Source organism: Mastigoproctus giganteus, chromosome 8 (genome assembly GCF_048544385.1).
Source record: "Mastigoproctus giganteus isolate SK-2022 chromosome 8, ASM4854438v1, whole genome shotgun sequence".
Taxonomy (NCBI): Eukaryota; Metazoa; Arthropoda; class Arachnida; order Uropygi; family Thelyphonidae; genus Mastigoproctus; species Mastigoproctus giganteus.
Genome location: NC_143582.1, coordinates 114,684,250 through 114,700,573, shown reverse-complemented (window position 1 = coordinate 114,700,573; position 16,324 = coordinate 114,684,250). Strand labels below are relative to the sequence as shown.

The window sequence follows — 16,324 nt, the reverse complement described above, 5'->3', positions numbered from 1 at the left end:
AGTATCAATTCAGAAATTTCATTCAATTATAACATACTGCATATTTATTGCAGTATGTTATAATTGAAGTAAAACTGAATATGTACTATTTGTTGCAAGTCTCTTAAAGTATCCTGTATTATAGTGCCCTGATTCATTATGACAATGTTCTATAGTTAAGCTTCAGTCACATGCAAAATATATTGCAGGAAATTACCTAGCTATAAGCCTATGTAATTTTCTGCAATATATTTTGTTGCTAAATTCACTTATTTTATTTTATTATTATTTTCTAATGGTTATTTTTATGGTTATTTACCCACCTCTTTACCTATTTAGTACAAATTTTATATTTTATTGTATTTTTTTTTATTTTCCATTTATGGAATGTTTGTTTTATATTTTGCTAATAATTTTACAATTGGCCTCTGGAACATTGCTATAATTAATCAGGACATTGACATTCATCTGCCATTTTCACCACTGCATTCTATATTGCATTATTACTTCCACAGTCTCATGATACATTTGACTACATGTAGGTGACTGTATCTTGTTCAAATTTATTTTATTGTTTCAGGATTATTCTTGATTGTTTCAGCAACTTAACAAAGTGATTACTCAATTCACGTTGTTTGGTAATTCATCTAAAATCAACCATTTATTTCATCTGACCCCCACACAAAGTAGTCTGAAGTTATATGGTCAAGCAGTTGTGGTTGTCACTGTATAGACCAGCGTTTCCCAAACTGTTCAGCGAGATGTGAACAAGTCTGTGAAAAATTGCAATTAATAATTTAAAAAAAAAATAATAATAAAATAAATAAAGTTTAGATATTTGTAGTAACACCACTTTTGTATCATTATATATATATATATTTATTTTTTTTGTTTATTAATACACTGACATAGTCTAATAATCAAATAGACCACGGAACACTATTTTGGCAGGCTTTTGCATAGAATGCATAAAGGTAATGACATCTACGAAAAAGTAGCAATGTAGTGATCTAATATGCCATTTGTGTGTGCTTTTGCCTGAGTACACGGGGTTCAAGGAGAGAGGGAAGTGAACCGATATCATAACTAAACTCATTTCCTTGTATAAATTTTTTTTTGATAATTATCAGTATTTCGAAATATTATTATTAAAATAAATGTCCATGGATTTGTGGTTGAAAAAAGGAAATTTAAAATGAGAAGCAAGTACTTCTAAGTATTGCAACTGTGGTCGATGAAAACGAACACAATTTTGTCACACTTCAAAGTGAGGATGAAAAATTGCAGCCTTTTGTTCCCCAAAAATGAGAGAACAAACAAAAAACAAGAACAAACTAATAAAAGACCAAAACGAAAGTATGATGACAGTTATTTGAATTTCGGCTTTACATGTGTTGGAGATAAAGATGCTCCTGATAAACGGTGCATCGTATGTAATAAAATATTAGCAAACAGTTCTTTGGCTCCCGCTAAACTTGTGTTTCGTAAGTGTTCCGTAAATATATTGTGTGACGAAAAGTGTTCTGTGACTAAAGAAGTTTGGGAAACACTGGTATAGACCAGTTCAACTATTCTACTGCTTATTTAGTCCATATTTATAAAAGTCAAACATCACGGGAAAAGTGGGTTGGTGAACCATCATGCATAAACCACATCCTCTGCCAATTTTCAAGGCACATATCTTCCAGTAGTTCTCACAAATTGTAAAACAAATTGTTCTATAGTACAAATTTTTCTGCAGTATTAATTGTGAAGAACAGTTCAATAATAGTGAAGGAATTTTTGGGAGTGGGCATCATCATCTAAATGTAATAGGTAAATGCGATTTGAAGACTATGACAAAATGGATGTGCACAGTGGGGTATGCTCGAATAGTAATATATTAATATAGTCATCTCTCAATTTGTATGGGGCTATGTTCCATAAAAACACAGCGCAATTGTGAAACAGCTTATATTACTTAATGAGGGTTGCGTACCTGTACAGAAAAAAAAAAGTGCAAAAAAATTAAATTGGAAAAAAATAATAACAATAAAATAATAAAAAATATTGTCTTCATTCAGTAGAAAAAAATAAAAAAAATTACAAACATGTCCATAAAATTAATCTTGCTAATACTTACCTCAAGATTTTTAATCTAAATTCGTTGCTTCTTTGTCGCTGTTTTCCTGTGATAAACTTGCAACGGTATCTGGCACTTTTTGAAAAAAAAATTTGTTAAAATTGTTTGCTTAGAAGCTTGCTCTTTTTGTCTATAAATTTCTTCATAAGGAACTAAAGCTAATTATAAAATTGTGTGACAAATTAAAAAATACTCTCCAAATTAGAATCCATATCCAGAGCTTCTTGGCTAAGCTGATTTGCAAGTCTTAAAAACTCAGCTAGTCAGTTTCTTCGCAGTCAAATTTTTGTGTGCATCTTCTTTTTTTATCATTTTTGTTATCTTTTTCATATTGCAAAAAAATATTCTCCACCAATAATTGTTCTCCATGAGATTCAAGGTCTGCGGTGATATCTGCTGGTTCCAGTTCTTCAAATACCTCTCCGCTAATCATTTTGCCAAATTTCACAATCTCAACTACCTCCAGCATTTCAACTGTGGCTTTAGAGCAGCTTTGTGGCCACAGCTTTTTCCACACTGCATTCATTGTTGAGTTCTTAACTTCATTCCACACGAACTCAATATTTTTACAACATCAAGAATGTTATAAATCCACCAATATGCTCGAATTGAAAGATTGCCTAGTCCATCAGTAACTTCTACCAATTGTAAAAAAAATCTCCTTAGGTAATAAAGTTTAAAGGAAGCTATAACACCTTGTTCCATCAGCTGAATTAATGAACTTGTATTCGCTGGAAGAAAAGTAAATTTCTCATTTGGGTGCAGATCAGACAAATGTGCAGGATGACTGGGTGCATTATCAAGAATGAGCAAGATTTTGAATGCTGTGTTATTCTTCAGGCAATATCTTTTTGTTTTGACACAAAAGCAATTTAAAAACAAATCCTTGAAGGTTTTAGCTGTGGTCCAGGCTTCTTTGCTCAATTTCGAACGAATGGGTAAAGTTTTTTTTTGATATTCCTTTAAAAGCATGAGGATTTTCTGATGTATAATTTATAAGTGGTTTACACTTAAAGTTGCCCTCTGCATTGCCACATAAAAGTGTTAACCTATCTTTTGCAGCTTTTTCCACAATGCATTCATTGTTGAGTTCTTAACTTCACCCCACGAGAACTCAACATTTTTTACAGCATCATCATCATCATCAGCCATTTTCAATCCACTGCAGGATGAAGGCCTCTCCAGCAACTTTCCAGTTCCTTCTGTTTTGAGCACTGGCCATCCATTTACTACCCACAAACTCATGAATTTCATCTATCCATCTCCGCCTTTGTCTTCCAGGTTTTCTTCTAGTTCCTCTTGGGTACCATTCTGTTATTTTCTTAGTCCATCTGTCATCATGTCTTCGAGCTATGTGTCCTGCCCAAGACCATTTTAGTTCTTTGGTTTTGATAAGAATGTCCTTTACTTGAGTTTGCTGCCTAATCCATGTGGTTCTCTTCTTATCTAACAGTCTGATTCCCAATATAATTCGTTCCATTCTTCGCTGTGTAGTTCTCAGCTTCTCTTCCATTCTTTTGGTGAGTGCCCAAGTTTCACTTCCATAAGTCATGGTGGGAATATACATTGGTTCATTATTTTACGTTTCAGACAAACTGGGATATTGCTCTTCAGTATGTGACTATATTTCCCGAATGCTATCCATCCAAAATTTATTCTTCTCTTGACTTCCAGCCATTTATCATTATTACAGCTAATAACTTGTCCCAGATAAGTATATGACTCCACCTTTTCAATTACTGCTCCTTCAATCATTATTTCTCTTTCTGTGGCATACCTGTTCATCATTACTTTTGTTTTAGCCATATTCATCTTTAGTCCAAAGTCCTTACTAACTGTGCATAACTGATTAAGATTTTCCTCTAATTCTTTGGGATCGTGGCTTATAATCACAATGTCATCTGCAAATCGTAAATGGTTTAGGTACTCTCCGTTCACATTGACTCCTTTCTGCGACCAGTCTAATCTTCTGAAAGCTTCCTCAAGGGCAGCAGTAAACAGCTTCGGAGATATTGTCTCCTTGTCGAACTCCTTTCTCGATTTTAAATTTGCTACTGTCTTTGTCTAGTCTAATAAAGGAGGTAGCACTCTCATATATTTTCTTCAAAATCATAATACATGGGGTATCTATGCCTTGTCTTTCCAGTGCCCGAAACATTGCCTTATGCTGTATGGAGTCAAATGCCTTTTCATAATCCACAAATGCCAGGCATAATGGTGTTTTATATTCATTTGCTTTCTCCATTAGCTGTGATATTACGTGAAGGTGATCCATAGTTGAGAATCTTGTCCTAAAGCCAGCTTGCTCTTTCGGTTGATTCTCATCAAGTATTCTTTCTAATCTGTTAGTAATGACCCTTGTGAACAACTTGTAGATGTTGGATAACAAGCTAATTGGTCTATAATTTCCAATTTCTGATTTATCTCCTTTCTTATGCAGCAAAACTATGATTGCATTATTCCACTGCTTAGGCGTCACACCTTTTCTAATGCACTTTGTGAAGAGCCTTGCCAGTTTTTGTGTTATGTCTCTTCCTCCCAATTTTAACAACTCTACAGTAACTTCATCTTTCCCCGGGGCTTTCCGATTCTTCATTTTCTTCAATGCATGTTCTACCTCATCAGGAAGAATATTGGGTATGTCGTATGTGTTGCTACTTTGCAATCCATCTTCCCCACTGCTGGTATCATTCCCTCGCTCCTTGTATAATTCTCTATAGTAGTCTTCTGCTATTTTAATTATGCGTTTTCTGCTGTTTATAAGTACACCATCGCTATTCTTCAGTTTCAGTATCATTTGTCTTTCTGTATTACTGCTCATGGCTGCTGATTTAAATCCTTTGTTTTCCCTTAATGCTTGTTCTACTTTTCTTGTGTTAAATCTTCTTATGTCCTCTCTGAGTCTCTTTCTAATGGCTTTGCATAACTCAGTATACTCAATTTTCTCCCTGTCAGTGTTTTTCTCGCTCTTCATTTGTCGTCTTCGGTTATCATGACAAGTGTTTCTTGACTAATTTTTTCTTCTTTGGATTTCTGTTTCCCTATAGGTTTCATGGGCTTTATCACTTTCAGAAAGTTGTAATATTCCTCGTCGATATTTTGGTCCTCAGCAGTCTGCAGAAGCTCAAACTTGTTTTTAAGTTCCAGTACATACTGCTTTTTCTCCTCCTCTGTTATCTCAAAGACCTTTGTATTATTTACTCGAGTCAGTTTTTTCCTTTCCTTTCCTACATCTATATCAAGTGTACATCTTACCATTCTGTGATCACTTCCAACATTTACCTTATTCAGGACGGTAACATCATTCACAATATATCTTCTGTTAGTGAGGATGAAGTCGATTTCATTAGTTGTTAATCCATTTGGGCTCTCCCATGTCCACTTTCTGTTCACCCTTTTCTTGAAAAAAGTGTTCATTACTGACAGTCCTTGAGATTCTGCAAATTCCACAAGTCTTTCACCTCTTATTTCTTTCACCAATTCCAAAATTTCCTATAGTTCCTCTTTCTGCACTGTTTTGCCTTTTTCCAACCTTAGCATTGAAGTCCCCCATTATAATAGTGTAGTGGGTTTTCTGCTCATCTAGAAGACTCTCAATTTCGGTGTACATATCTTCAACCTCTTCATCTTCATGGCTCGATGTTGGTGCATAAATCATTATAAACTTTAGCTTGTACCTCTTAGAAATCTTGAGTATTAGTCTTGACACCCTTGGTGATGTACTTTTGAATTCCAAAATGTTGTTTTTAAAATCTTTATGGACCAGAAACCCAACTCCACCTTCACTCCTTTCACTGTTTCCATTGGTGTACAGCAGATTTCCACTTGATAAACTTATAAATGATTCATTTCTTCTTCTTGTTTCAGCCAAACCGATGATATTCCAATTCACATTTTCTAATTCCTTTTCCAGCTCTAATATCCTGTCTTCACCGATGAGTGATCGTTATAAATCTGCCAATATTCTAGAAATGAAAGACTGCCTATTCCCTCAGTAATTTCTACCAATTGTAAAAAAGATCTCTTCAGGTAATAAAGCTTAAAGGAAGCTATAACACCTTGGTCCATCCATCAGCTGAATTAATGAACTTGTACACTCTGGAAGAAAAGTAAATTTCACATTTGGGTGCAGATCAGACAAATTAAAAAATCAATTTAAAAACAAATCCTTGAAGCTTTTAGATACCATCCAGGCTTTTTTGCTCGATTTTGAACGAATGGGTAAGGCTTTTTTTGATATCCCTTAAAAGCACGAGGATTTTCTGATGTATAATTTAGAAGTGGTTTACATTTAGTCACCCTCTGCATTGCCACATACAAAAGTGTTAACCTATCTTTTGTGGATTTGAAACCTGGGGCAGTTTTCTCTTCTTTTGAAATGAATACCTTGGCATACGCTTCCAAAATCAGCCGGTCTAAAAAGCATTAAACATGTCACTTGCTAGATAGCCTTCAGTCACAGTAACATCCTTTAAAGTTTTCGGATACAAAGAAGAAGCTTCCGTATCTCCACTGGCTGCTTTGTTGATTAATTTTAGATTATGAGGACTTTGACATTTTTTAAAATTTTCAAACCAACCATTACTGGCCTGAAAGATGTCATTGGATGGACCAGCTTCTTAGGTGATGTGGGAAATTGTTTTTATTTAGCTCATGCTGTATAAGCTTGCTTTTTTTGCACCATTTACTGCTAATACTACTTATAAAGGATGCTAAAGAGGAAAAATTCAATATGTGAGATAAAGGAGTGAGGTGGGGAACTAACTGGATTGTCAGTGTCTGAGGGTATAATTAAAGAGAAAGATACTCCACTAATAACATTAGTCTAAGAAGAGCAGTGTCCATTGATAACCACTGTCTTCTCTCACTCAACCATACGTTTATCTGTAGCAGTAATTTGCCCTTAATGCCACACTGCTTCATTTTGTACAGCAGTATTTTATGTGGACCAGGATGAAAATCATTTCTGAAATGTAAGTGTTTGATATCAAAATTATTTTTTTGCATTGACTTTATTTGTTTGCATCATAGAATCCAATAATTTTTCAGACAAGGTAGCCTCTTAATGATCCTGTATTGTGACTGAAATATGACTGCATCCTTTTTCTAGATGGTTCTGTATTTCTACTTTAACCAGTGATTCTATTATTTTCCCTGAAAGAGAGTTCAAGCTAACAGGTCTAGATCGTATGTATAGCTTAGCTTAATAGGTCTGTAATTACTTCAGTTTGCCAGCAACCTTTGAAATGGTGGAACCCATGTTTAGTCTACAGAGCTAAGTTCCGGTCAACCCTTCCCCATCTCCTCCATCATGCAGTATGACTAATGACTTTTGAGGTTATGATGGACATCATGGCGAGAGCCAATCTTCCTTACGTTTCAAGGCTACAGCTCTAAAACAGTGTTCTGGACTGAACCTATTGGTTCGGTCCAGAACCAATAGGTTCTCTAGGAGTCTTCCAGATCAACTAGTGTATAATCTTTCTACCTCTACTCTGCCAGATAGCGACTGGAGGGAGTCTGAGTTGTGTGTATGTATGTATGCGGTGGGCATTGCCGAGGCCACGTTATGTCAAGGATGTGGGTATATTCTTACCATGTGTACGCCCTATCCAAAGATTTCATTACTTCCTACAGCATGTCCCCCCCTACTTTTTCTTACTATTGAATACATCATGAATTGTCAAACTGATAGAGTAATCTTATCTGTGAAAAGATCTAAACCTCCCAAACACTTCCTAGTTCATTTCACAAATATACGTGGTCTTAGTTCTGATCTCAACGATGTCCATTTCCACTTGCAGTCTGCCAAACTCCATGTACTTTTTCTGACAGAATCTCAGCTATCAGTTGATTCAACTACTGCTCATCTCAGTTGCCCAAATTTTTTGCTTTATGATTCCTTTCGTCTCAAAGGTGGTACTTATGCATATGCCCATTTCGATATTCCCTGTCAGAGATTTGGTAATTTGGAATCTCCTCTTTTCGATCTTCTTTGGATTAAAATCTCTCTACCTCATCTGTCAAATTCATCTGTGTCTCTACCGTCCCCCCAACTCCACTAATCACTTGAAGCTCTTTGACTTCCTCTCTTTGCAATTGACTTTCTCCAGTCCAAGTTTCCTACCAGTGAGATAATTTTCCTTGGTGATTTTAATGTTCACAACTCAAGCTGACTTCTGTTTTCTAGTCACACTGACCCAGCTTGTCAAGATGATGAGGCTTTTGCAATTACTAATGAACGCGCACAGATTGTTCATTTACCTACCAGAATACTACACAATCCCAACTATACAGCCAACACACTTGATCTTTTTCTCACAAACAACCCCTCTAAGTACACGTTCGAAGTGAGTGGTTCTTAGGCGCCTCAGATCACAACTTAGTGATTGTCTCTTTTTCAATGGAGCCTTTATCTCATGGCCATTTTCAACCTTGTGTTGTTTGGCATTACAAGAATGCAAAATGGGATGACCTGCGAGATTTCTTTTCTTCTTTTCCTTTGTCGGATTATTGTTTCAAAACTTCTGATGTCAAAGTTTGCTCAGATCGTGTCAGTGAAATTATTCTTGTAGGAATGGAATCCTTTATTCCACACTGTACTTTAAAATCTCATCCTTTATCTGAACCTTTGTTTTCCAATAAATGTTCTAAGGCTGATCAAGAGAAGAATGTTGCATATCGTAATTGGCTTGTTTCTAATTCCTCAGTTTCATTTTCTGCCTATGTCAAATTCGCAACAATTGTAAAGCAGTTATTAATCTGTCCAAACTAGATTTTGAACAGGCTAAGAATAGAAAACTTGCTTCATTGCCCTAGTGGTAGCATTCTGGTCTCTTGCCAAAACTATTGGCCGCAACTTTTGCCCATCTCTGCTTCCACCTTTGTCAAAACCAGATGGTTCTGTTGTCACTTCAGCCAAGGATAAAGCTGACCAGCTAGCATTTTTCTTCCAATGCATGTATTAATCATCTTGGAAAAACATCTCCTGCCATTCCCAACACGCTCCATTCAATGCCTTCTGTGGTCTTCCATCAAAAAGATGTCAGAAGGAATCTGACAAAACTTGATGCTCAGAAAGCTCCAGGTCCTGATGGTATTTCTTCACTTGTTCTCAAAATCTGTGCTCAAAACCTGTGTCTCACTTTCTTATTCCAAAGGTGTTTTTCGTTCTGCTTGGAAATTTGCTCATATCCGGGTAGTTCCTAAAAAAGGGTGACAAATCTCTCCCATCCAATTATCGTCCCATTGCAATTACTTCTACTCTTTCTAAAGTATTGGAGAAATGAATTAACCTCCAATTCTTAAACTACCTAGAAACCTTCCATTTGATCAATGATTGCCAGTATGGATTCCATCAGAGTCAATTCACTGGTGATATTCTGGCTTATGTTACCTATTTATGGACAAATTCAATGAAAAAGTTGTGTGAAATACAAGCAGTTACTCTTGACATCTCAAAGGCTTTTGATCGTGTTGGGCATAAAGGTCTTCTAAACAAGTTTCCATCTTATGGTTTTCCAACTGTTTTTAGTAATTGGTTATCCAGTTTTCTCTCTAATCGGTCACTGAGGGTGATGGTAGATGGCTCTCTGTCTTCTAACTTCTCCACTAATGCTGGTGTCCCCCAAGGGTCAGTTTTTTTCTCCCCTCTTTTGCTCTTGTATATTAATGACCTTCTTCCATTGACTGGACATCCTATCTATAGTTTTGCTGATGATAGCATATTGCATTCCAGTTTCCACCTTGCCCTACTCAATCAGCTTCAACTTGAATGTCCGCTACTAGTTCCTTAAATGCTGGTACCCAGGTAATTCTCCAGTGGGGCAAAGGCAACTTAATTGATTTCAATCCTTCTAAAACTCAGTCTTGTCCAGTCTTGTGTTATATCTTGCAAAAATGATTCTTCTGCTCCTATGCTTATCTTTGGTGACACTCCAATGTCTAAGCAAAATGAAATATTCTCTTTTAGGGATTACCGACTTCTAATCTCTCTTGGCACAATCACATTACAAATATTCCTCTGCATCTAAAAAACTTGATTTTCTTTTTCTCTCTCGGCATTACTTTTCTTCCAAACAACTGTTCACTCTTACAAATTGAAAATCCACCCTACCATAGAATATTGTTCCCACATCTGCATCGGTGCCCCCAAAACCTCTCTCTCAGGCTTCTAGATTCAATTCAGAAGAGGGCAATCAGGTTGATTAATGACTCATCTCTAACAGAGTCTCTCCACTCACTGGCTCATAGACATTCTGTTTCTGCTGCATGCCTTTTCTTTAGATACTTCCAAGGGCGCTGTTCTTCTGAATTGGCTTCTATAATTCCCACTCTCTCTTTCAAAACAGTCTGAACACATGCCCCAACCAGCCAATATCTATTTACTGTCCAACTTTAAACTCACTGAACCAACTTTTCATCTTCCTCTTTTATGCATTCAACTGCCGTTTTCTGGAACAACCTTCCTTTATATGTATTTCCTGAAAAATTACATTCTACAGAAGTTCAAGTTAAATGTGAACAAATATCTTCTTTCATCTTCTCAACCTTCAACCCAAGCATGGTACTAAGTACTATAGGTTCTAAAACCTCTCGTGTTTGGGGTTTTTATAAAAAAAAAAAAAAAAAACCTGAGAAGTGTCATCAATTAATCCATTGACATCAATTGGTCTAGTGTCATTTTACTCCTACTGTTAATATATTAACACAGAAGTCTTTGTTGCTGTTTTTTCCAGAGAATTCTCATAATCTGCCTTACCTGGCATAATCTGCCTTACCTGGTAGATTACCTGGCATAATCTGCCTTGCCTGGCATTTGTGGAATATGAAAAGGCATTTGACTCCATACGGCATAAGGCAATGTTTCGGGCACTGGAAAGACAAGGCATAGATACCCCATATGTTATGATTTTGAAGAAAATATATGAGAACGCTACTTTATTAGACTAGACAAAGACAGAAGGAAATTTAAAATCGAGAAAGGAGTTCAACAAGAAGACACATCTCCGAAGCTGTTTACTCCTGCCCTTGAGGAAGCTTTCAGAAGATTAGACTGTCGCAAAAATGAGTTAATGTGAATGGAGAGTACCTAAACCATTTACGATTTGCAGATGACATTGTGGTCATAAGCCACGATCCCAAAGAATTAGAGGAAAATCTTAATCAGTTATGCACAATTAGTAAGGATTTTGGACTAAAGATGAATATGGCTAAAACAAAAGTAATTTTATGCCACAGAAAGGGACATAATGATTGAAGGAGCAGTAATTGAAAAGGTGGAGTCATATACTTATCTGGGACAAGTTATTAGCTGTAATAATGATAAATGGCTGGAAGTCAAGAGAAGAATAAATTTTGGATGGATAGCATTCAGGAAATATAGTCACATACTGAAGAGCAATATCCCAGTTTGTCTGAAACATAAAATAATGAACCAATGTATACTCTCCACCATGACTTATGGAAGTGAAACGTGGGCACTCACCAAAAGAATGGAAGAGAAGCTGAGAACTGCACAGTGAAGAATGGAACGTATTATATTTCACTCAAGTTCAAAACTAAAGAACTAAAATGGTCTTGGGCAGGACACATAACTCGAAGACATGATGACAGATGGACTAAGAAAATAACAGAATGGTACCCAAGAGGTACCCAAGAAGAAAACTTGCAAGATAACGGCGGTGATGGATAGATGAAATTCATGAGTTTGGGGTGAAACAACTGATGAAGCAGTTTACTATGTCATAAAAACGATATTACACGCAGCAGATAAAAATCTAAGGATGTGCATCCACTAGATATATTAGTAACACTAGCTATATTAGTAAGACTAGAGAATTCCTGGAAAGTTGCTGGAGAGGCCTTCATCCTGCAGTGGATTGCAAATGGCTGATGACGATGACGACTGCAATAGACTTGTCTATCTGTTCAGCAATCTTGTATCCTACTCTTAAGTGGACAATAAACAATGATCCACTACATAGTGATCATTTCCCCATAACAATTGAATTACTAAATAAGCCCTCTTATCATCTCACTAAAATTCCACAGTGGCTCACTGATAAAAGAGATTGGTAGACCTATAAAAAATTAACTAAATTTGCCTCTGAAATAATCCAAAAATCCACAACTGATGAAGCGGTTTACTATGTCGTAAAAACGATATTACACGTTTACAGCAGATAAAAACTATACCGAAATCCTCTTCAAAATTGCCAATACACCGAGAAATCTGGTGGAGGGATGAATGCCTTGTGGCTAAAAATAGCAAAGTAATGCTTGGAATATTTTTTGCCGGAGTCCAAGTACAGCCAGTCTCATTCAATATAAGTGCGCTAGACCAAGAGTGAGATATGTTAGATGCTGCAATAAAAAGGCTGCTTGGATCTGGTTTACTTCAACCATTAATCAAGCAACTCTTACACATAAAATTTGGAAAACAATCAAGAAAATGATGAGTGGCAAATATCAAACAACACCTCTGCCTATTATGGAATGGAAGGAGCAGAATGTAAATGATCCTGCTGAAATTGCCAATATACAATACCTTTGCCAAAACATCAGCAACAGAAAATTATATACCGACCGTCAGAAGATTCAAAACAAATTCAGAAAAACAAAAAGAGAAGAACAATACAACTTACTTTTTACAATCCATGAACTGCATAGAACCTTGTCAACATCTAGACAGACTGCTGTAGGAACAGATAATATTCATTATTTGATGATAAAGGAACTATGTGGAATATAAATTTCCTAAACAATGGCATCATGCTACAATCCTTGCCTTCCCTAAACCAGGTAAAGACCCAACAAATCCCACATATTATAGACTTATTGCCTTGACCAGTTGCATTTGCAAAATTCTTGAAAAGATGGTGAACCATTGACTGATCTGGTACCTTTAAAATTTCGATCTTCTGCATTCTGCACAATTCGGTGCTCGACAAAACAGATCAACACTAGATATATTAGTAAGACTAGCGAATTCCATTCGGAGTGCATTCCTTAGTTCGGAACGCCATGTATTGGTCTGCTTTAATATCAGTAAAGCTGACTTCACGTGGAAGTATGGAATACACCTTGAATTATATCGCCTTGGACTTCGGGGTCACCTCCTGATTTTCATACAAAACTTCCTATACGAGTGCACATTCCAGGTTCAATTTAAATAAAACTTCACTGTCCCAGGTATTTTCACAAGAAGGAGGAGTTTCTCAGGGCTCTGTACTCAGTGCTTCACTTTTTATAATTGCAATAAACACCATTGCTGAACAACTTCCACTATTTTAAAGCACTGTTTGTAGATGACCTTGGTATTTGGTGCCATGCAAAAAACATGAATACTGTTGAGAGACAGTTGCGAGGGGCAATAACTAAGAGCTGTTCATGGATGCAAACTAATGGATTTCAACTTTGTCTGCAAAAAAACACTGTGCATCCATTTTTGCTGCCATCATAAACTTCACTCCAATCAGAAACTACAACTGAATCGCCTTCCAAAAGCAGTTCATCCCAGCATGTGGTTCTTAGGAATCACCTTAGATTATAAATTCGCCTTCCTAGAGCATATCAAAGGACTAAGAACATCCTGTCAACAAAAACTAAATATCATCCGGGTTCTCTCAGCAACTAAGTGGGAAGCTGATTGCCTTACTTTATTACAGTTATACAGCGCCTTAATAAGATCGAAGCTTGACTACAGAGCACCAGTATACAGCATAGCAAGACCTCGTGTCCTTCGCTGGCTTGATCCTATCTGTCATAGTGGAATATGCATTGCCTTAGGAGCATATCGTACATGTCCAATACATGTTTATATGCTGAAGCACATGAACCCCCCCTCTCTCAATCACATGACAACAGCTGATACTACGCTATGCATATAAAATTAGATCTATGCCAGAACACCCAAACTACCTTATCATATAAGTTCTGATAAGGTATATACCTTATCAGTACTTGGGAAAAACATATACTTCTGCCTGGTCACAGGACATATGGCAATTCCTGGAAATGACTAGCGGACAATGCTGCAAAATCGGCTCACCTACCACCCGTCAACAAGTGGAAAGTACCTCATCAAGACTGTAGACCAATAATCCAGAAAAAATGCATGTGTCAATGGCAGTTATTGTGGAAAAATCAATCTAACGATAAGCTTTGAAGTATCAAGTCAAACCTTGAGCAATGGCCTTCCAGCTTCAGTTCAATCTGACAACAGGAGGTAATATTGGCTCGTCTGCAAATTGGTCACACAAATATCACTCATGGTTATCTTTTAAGAGGGGGGATACCCTTCAATGTAATCACTGTAACACTGTACTTTCAGTGAAACATATTCTTATTGAATGTACAAAATATACAAGAGAACGCCAGAATCTTTACACTTCAGCCACAACAACAGATCCTCTTACACTTACTTCACTTTTGAATAATAAAACAAATGTTTCAAGCATTTTTACCTTTCTCAAAACAATTAAAGTATACCACTTGCTTTAGTTGATTAAAAACTAACTTTCTAGTACTATTTTTTACAATTATCTCTATTTGAGAAGAAATAGCATATATGTTTACCATATGTATGGTGCACTGTGGATACCGATACGCCTAATAAATCCCGAAACAAACAAACAAACAAACAAACAACCAGTTTTGTTTCTCCAAATCATGATACTATGTAATATAATAAAATTAAGCAAATACAAGGCCATTATTTCTCTCTTATTAGTTTCAAAGTTTATGCCTGTAATATTTTGAAAAAGCTTACTTTTTGTTACTAGCTAGATGTGAGCAACTGTGACTAAATAAAACTGTACCAAAAATTAACCCTCTGCTGGGTACAATGGTGTAAAAGTTCACTGAAGTGACTTAAATTTCAATGTAAGAATATTTGTTAAAATTACGTCACTGCAAATTTAGTACTTCTTCGTTATTGTTTTAATTTTTGATCTATATAATTAATTGTTTTGTTATTGAAGAAGTTTGGTCATAAAAAAATGTATTTCTTTTAGGCTTTGTTAATCCTCTTTTTACATATACAGTATGTAAACTGATGTATAGGGGAGAAGGGGTGTCCGTTAATGCCGAAAGTCTGTTAAATCGAATGTAACCTGGGGGGGGGGGGATTTTTTATTGTTCTTAATGTAAAAAAAAAAAAAGCTTTAATACAATCTACAGTACTGTACAATATAAAATTATGTTGCAATTTGGCCTTTGATTTACGGATATCAGAAACAGTTTGTTTTTTTTATGTTGTAAATTTCAAAAACACATGTTACTGAGATGCCTTGTTCTAAATTCTCAATTAGTTCTAATTTCTATGCCACATTTAAGTTTACACACTTTCTTTTAACTCCTTTATCACTTGATGCTATTTTAAATTGAAAGAATTGCAACTTTATTTAATAAATAAAGTCACAATTCAGAAATCACAGAAACACTCTGTATACAACCTGACCACACGATAGCTTGAGGCAGACTGAGACCGAAACAAAGCAAGTTGGTAGACCTGCAGTTTAGGGTCCCGAGCTCACAAGTCACCACTTCAGCTCACAAGTCACCACTTCCTCTTATCTGTTATCTGTAATCTGGGAAAACAGTTATTTGAACCCATTTTCAGAAAGAATAAAAAACAATTTCCTGAATTTGATTTTAAAAATAAAAGTAGGTAATTATCAAAACTATAATGGAAATAGGTATTTATTATTAATTTTTAATTAATAATAACCCTGAAGTTTTGTATAACCTAAAAAAAATAATATGGTCGAGATATGGTCAAGATAATATGTACATTACTGTATTATTATTTGTCCAGTCCATTGAATCCAAAATCTGTTATATCAGGGTCTGTTAAATTGAGGGTTTACTGTAATTATCAAGTATTCCAAAACTTGCATGTTGGCTCTACGTGTGATCATGGTGTCCCACGATGCTTCACTTGGTTCAAAATTTTCTTTACATTTATTTACATTATGCAATGGTTGAAGCAAGTGGGTTTCCTCCCCCTTCCCAAATTTTTTTCACCATCAGCTAAGATTATTTACATGAGTGCACATTAATGGGGAAAAAAAAGTTATAATGTACAAATCATGTGTGGCTCTTCAAAATACAATAGGTGTGGATCTTCAAAATACAATTAAAAAAGATACGTTTTCAATATAAAAAATGTTTTTTTTTCACAGTTGTTTTCATAGTAGATTGAAAATACAGGTGGCCTGA

The 16,324-nt window shown here is 35.8% G+C and overlaps 1 protein-coding gene across 1 annotated transcript in view; it reads left to right on the top strand.

The window, feature by feature from the left end:
- The window catches only part of Epg5 (ectopic P-granules autophagy protein 5), a 1,526,775-nt gene that overhangs the window by 280,164 nt on the left and 1,230,287 nt on the right, over positions 1 to 16,324 (top strand). The gene's annotated exons all lie outside the window — the stretch shown is intronic.